This window comes from Egretta garzetta, unplaced genomic scaffold (assembly GCF_000687185.1).
Source record: "Egretta garzetta isolate BGI_Z169 unplaced genomic scaffold, ASM68718v1 scaffold46, whole genome shotgun sequence".
Taxonomy (NCBI): domain Eukaryota; kingdom Metazoa; phylum Chordata; class Aves; order Pelecaniformes; family Ardeidae; genus Egretta; species Egretta garzetta.
The window spans coordinates 293,530-299,834 of record NW_009260268.1 but is presented as its reverse complement, the minus strand read 5'-3'; positions in this window follow the sequence as shown (position 1 = coordinate 299,834).

The window sequence follows — 6,305 nt, the reverse complement described above, 5'->3', positions numbered from 1 at the left end:
CAGAAAGGCACTTTTTTTATTCAAATGATGAAACAAGAAAAAAGCCTTTGAGATTAATGTGCTAGCTCTTCAAAATCAGGGTAGTTTAAGCTCTTTTCATTTATAGTTCTTGTCATTTTTTTCTTATGGAAAACCTCATAGATTACAATGTTTTTTTTTTTTTCCAGAAGGTTATAATCAAGGACAGACTAGACATACGGTAGATAACATAAGCAGTCAAATTAAAGCCTATCAAATTTATATATAATTTCACAACATAGCATTAATTCTCAGCATAAAACATCTGTAATGTACTGTGAGCTAAATGATGAATATTCAATTACACCTTGCTTTAACTTTATTAATAGTACCAATATTTACTATGTCATATGCAAATATAATTAGAATAATAGCATTACATTAATATAAATGAGTTGTCTTCATTTGCATGGATCACAAATGCTTTATAAAGCTTAACTATGAGAACACATAGGTCAAATTCTGTTTCAATTATTCAGGTCAATTTTATATCGTTTGGAATGGAATTGGTTGAGTTTCAAGGTATGACAGAGAATAGACCTTACCATGATACACACAGGAATCACTTTGTTCACAAATGAAGTGCAGCCATCCCTAGAGTGAACATCTGCTGCAGCATTGCACAAGACGGGAATCAAACTGTAAACTATTGAATGACCAGGGTGTTTCTAATACACAAAGCTTATCCATCTCATGATACCTTCTCCCAATTTAATGTCTTCTTGATAGCTGGTTGGCATAAAAATGATACACAGCAGTGTTTAGAACACTACAGTTCTCCTGGCATAAGTAGAGATGAAGTATTCTGACACCCACTCACAGACTGCATTTTAGGCAACCTGTGTGACTTGAATTTCAGAATTTTCAAAATCACAGTTCTGGAGAGGATAAAAACTAACTGTAAATAATGTTCCAGGAAAAAAATAGCAAATAAGAGAAACACTAGTGAAAGATAAAATGTTCGCTATGTGCAACTTACTTACCCCTATTTTAAAAGATGAAATATGATATGCCATTCAATTTGACTCCAAAATAAGGAAAAACACAAACATAAAAATTTCTGAAATATTGAAGAAACAGTGTTGGTTTGTGTTTATTTGCCCATTGGTGTTAACAGATACTGAAGAGATAGTCACAGTCTACATTCATCTCCATGCCAGCCTTTTTCATGAGGTAATTTCTTCAGACAGTGAAATCCTCTCAGCGTCGGTAGGCAAGCTTTGCTCTGACTGTGGTTAATACTAATGAAGAACATCATTATCTTTTGGGCTTTAAGTTTATATGTTCACAGATGAAAAACATGTAACACAAATTAACCCCCTCACACGTAACACATACAGCCTCTGAATTTTCCCACATCCCAAATCACATTTCACTGTTACTTTCCCTGTCCCTGTATGGCTGCCTTTCTCCATTCTTGGACTCAACATTAGATTTTAAGAAAATTATATGGGCTTATTTTTAAAAACTGGTGCAAATTAAATTTCTCCACATCTTAAATTTCTTTCTGTTCTTTTATGACCCTCAGCTGTTTAACCACTCTTGACTATGCAGAAAAAGACTTGATTATGGGCCCTAAGGGAAACATACAGCCTTTCTGTAATCTTCAATATAAATGGTGTAATATTGCTTTGATTATAAGATTATTTAATATTTAATGCCTAATGAAAGGTAAAGCTGCAGCAAGATAGTTGATTTCCAGGGGGATGTCACAACTTAGCAGTAAGTGCTCAGCACCAGATTGTGGTAGGGGTTTTTGGTTGGTTTTTGTATTTTTTTTTTTTTCAAGGAAAGGTTTCAAATAGAATACTGAAGAATATTGGCACAGAAACATTCAGAAAAAGGATTTAAATGTGACACCAAAACTACTCACATGAATTTCATGTGATAATGGGAGAAAAGTGAACAAAATAGTGCCTGCATTTACAGCAGGCAGCAAAAACTCTTCTGTAATAGCTTTGGGCTGGCTCCAGTAGCACGTTCAGTACCTTTCACTTGATAAAATTTTGGAGGTGGTTCTACACCTCGTACAGATGGCTACAGATGTCTCAGATGTCTTGCTACAGCTTGCAACAGTTGAGCACCTGTGAATTTGGATATTGGTCAACCATCAAATTTGAGTTGTGTTGTAGGAAGCTGAGATATTGAACAGCTGTGCACACAGAGAACCTGCAGCCAGCATGTGCTATATGCAAGGATGTATGGCACGTGCCATACAGATGATCCCGTTCCCTCCTATATAGAAATAATAAAAAAAAAACCACTGAGATTTACGAAGTCCCAAGTTTTGTAAGGCTTATGAGTGCTACCAGAAATTAATGTACCACTGCTGGCTGGGGAGCTGGGGAGTGCATTCGGTGTGTCTGCAACTACATAAAGAATCTTCCAGCATCCTCTAAAGTGAGTGCTTGGATATTGACTTTTTGCGTAAAAATCAAATTGAGACCAAGCAATATGACCCAAACCAAGATCAAAAAAGTGGCTCCAGATAATATGCTAGTTAAACAAGTACGATGAATATGGCAATTCTTGACATCAAGTTGAATTCTATAAGGATTGAACAAACCCTTAACCCCAGAATATGTAAGTGTCCAAGTGTGGAAGTTTCAGCTCACCTTGGAAGAGTTTTCTTTGCCAAAACAATTCACACCATCCTTCAGATGCTCAGGAAGGGTGAGCAGTGAGGAAATAGCTGGCAGTGCAACAGAGTCAGTCCAGCACGATGGTGCGTTCCGTGTCCGTACAGACAGTATGGGGGACAAGTCAACACAAATCTAACTTTACAGTGTGTATCCACATGCCCTGTTATATGACTATATTTCTGGTCGCTAATATCATTCTTAAGAGAGGGAATGTGCAAATATCTGTTGAAGAGTTAACAAAAGGAACTTACAAAGTCTACAGAGAGGAATTACCTATGACACAGCATCCAGGGTGACCTCAGGGAGACTGATGGATTATTCCAACTTCTGTTTCCCTCTAGCCTGCTACATTTTTTTCTGGATAAACCCAAAATAGCTGAACACAGGCAAAATGGAAACATTTTCCTTTAGTTAGAGGAATTTTCTTGGGAAAAGTTGTCTGATTCCAAATATCTTTTTACATTAGGTAGGTTAGCATGTAGTGAGTACATTTGGGAGATACTGGTTGCCTAAACTACTGTATGGGCTGTGTTTAACCTCTGAGCAAACACAGCATGCCTTATGGAAAAAAAAGAATACTAAAGTATGGATGAACATTTTCATTCTAATGAAAGCATTATAAGCTGTAGCAAGAAACAGCACTAATAATAGTAAACAAAATAGCAAAAGTAATAAACCAGTAGAAATTACCTGAGAATGCAGTTAAAAACATGCAGATCATAGTGTGGTTGTGGTTGTCGTCATAACCATATCACTCCTACAATGGCCCAGAAAAGGATAGAAGCACTGTTGGGGAAGAAAGAAACAAGCCTGCTAGCCTTATCTTTAACAAATCAGTTTTTAAAAGTAATTTGAGAGTGCCAATAATGGGAGATAACCAAAGGCCAGAGGATGCAAACCTTAGAGAAAGCTGTGAGAAACTCAGCCAGTTGCTGAGCCTCCTGCTCCCCGCAGGCTCTGAGGTATTGCACGGCAAGCAGTAATAATTAAATTACTCACAGACACTTATAAGGAGAGGTCTGTCAAGTGTTCTCACAACAGCACAGTCAAAATTAAAAACCTTTTTTTTCTTCTGCTGTGGACATGAATGAAGACTGAGCACCTGTACACTCAAATTCAGAAAGAAATTTTCACCTTGTGGGTTATAAACCATGCTGAGCGAGTTCCTTCCTGGCTTAAAAACCCCATCCACTACCAGCTAAGATTTTGACTGATGGTGTAGAAGTCCTGTCCCTGTCTGCCTTCATCTCCTTGTCCATTATCGCTCCCCAAATCCTGCACTCTGAACAGTTACCTTGTTCCTTATTAATCTGTTCATTATCAGCATTCAGGAGCTCTGGAAAATAAATTGCTTTTGTCCTGAATAGACTCTGAAATAAAGACCGTTATGCTTGACCCTTTTTTAAGTCCTTGTGGAAGGATGGGGGATTATGCAGGTTTTTTTAGCACAATCTAAGGTACTAGGTACTAAGGTACTAAAATCACATATAACTCACTTCCTCCAATTTTCTTGTGTTCCAAAAAAGAACCAAACAGAAATACCAAAAAGGTATTTTTACCCAAAGGTAAAAGACACAAGGCGCTAAGGCACCCAAGACACAAAACATTCTTTGCACATAACTTTTTTGACCTGCTTCACTCACAACAGCTGTGCCTTAGAAAACTCTATTTCTCCTTATCTCCAGTAATTGCCTGAGAACATCAGGCTGCCATGGCAGGGGTAAAGGTCTCTAACAGCCACTAGCCCATACGTTTCTCCTCCTGCATCTATGCTATAGAAATTGCAAGAATCCCCAAAATAACCTTGACTTTCTGGGGCTAAAAACGCTGTCACAAAAGTTTCACATCTTAGAAGCATTTACATGCATAATTGTAATGCTTCTTTGTTTCACAGCTCTGATATAGAAACAGAGAAGCATATATTGTATCAAAACAAGCAACTCCAAGATCCTGCTTTAGTATCCTGTTATGTGGCAAAGCAGTTGGATGCCTATTGCCTGTCTAACCTGCTATCGAAGAGAAAGTGAGACAAAATAGTCAAAGGGGTAATGGCCTGCAGGGCCACGGGTGTAACATAACCCTCTCATGGAAGTTTTGAAATACTTAGCTGTTGATAAATAAACATGAAAAATCTGTATTTCTAAATGAGAACTCTGTACCTGATGCCCCGACAGTCATTAGAAATGTGTGTTAATAGAAATGTAAGTGGTTTCTAACCTGGCAGTGGCCTATCTTTTCACCTGGTTTGGCCTCTGCAGTAAAATCCTTACACTCTCCTAAATAAGGATTTTGGATCAGACTGTGCACTGTTCTGGGCAGAAGTCCACCATTTTCCTTTCCTCTTTCACTAGTTCACCCCCTCCTTGCCCCTCAGACCTATTTAGTAATACAGTTTCTATTCTGTGCCTGTCAAAGGCATCTCAACTTTGTGCATCACAGCTGTAGCTGTCTCACCTTCCATAACATCAATAATTTATTACATTACCTGTTTTCCAGCAGCTGTCTTACCTATATAAACCTTGATTCTGAAAGCCTTGCTTCTTACAGCTCTAGGTAGCCGTTGTCCTCTGCCTGTGGCTGACCTAAGAAGCTCGGTTCCTAACATGTCCATCTTTGGCGGCTGAGCTTCTCTTCCTCTCAGCATCTCTTGTCCTTTTTTTTGGGGGCGGGGGGGGGGGGGGGGGGGGGGGGAGTTTTCCCATTTATTGGTCCAGAATGGCCACAAAGTCATACTGAGCCCAATGCTCAGCTCTGTCTGAGGTCAGTACCAGGTACCTGAGGGAAGTATGAGAGGAGGACAAGCTTGTAGTGATATGGTTCCTACCATACCGTTTCCAGCAATCTGCAGTTCATGAACTTCCTGATTTTATTTATTTTAGTTTGGTTAATCACATTTGAAACCTGGTAACCTATGAATCTCTGTGGAATCCTGTGAAATGTGGCAATTATCATGGAATATCAATGTCAGCAAATAATTAACTCAGTTACTGCTAAGCACAGCAAGCCGTGCTTTTTCCTCCGCTCTCTCAGTTGTGAATGCAGCCCATTTGTGAGTTCCCTGAGGCTACTATGGCTGCCACATTTTGTCTTTGCTGATATGTTCAATAGCTTAGGATGTACTGTGCTAAACAGATAAAATATTTTGAAGCAAGTGGTTTGGAGAAAAAAAAAAGAAAACCCACATCACAGTTATATAACTGAGGGGGTGGGAAATAAAATAAAATACAGAAACAAACAAACAAACAAGTCCTGAAAATGCAGAGTTTGGTTAGATTGGCCACTTCCATGATAAACAATCAACACAGTAAAAATGTTTTAAACGTCATATAATAAAGAAATAAGGGTAAGGAGGTACATACGTTATTTAAAAGGTCAGTCATATTGGCTTCAGAAGTTTAAAAAGTATGAGCGCTAGTGATACTGAAAGAAGATCCACTTAATAACAATTTTTCAGAAGAATATGAAAAATAGAGGTGATTGGAAAAGAACCAAATTTCAGAAATCCCACCTGCCTGGCTTTTTCTTTATACCTGCAATACCTATGTTGTGGTAGATTAAACTCTGTACTAAAGCAGTCACATTGCATTGCATACCTCTCAGCTTCAGGGATTAAGAATGCTCCCACAGTATTTATTTTTGCTCTGC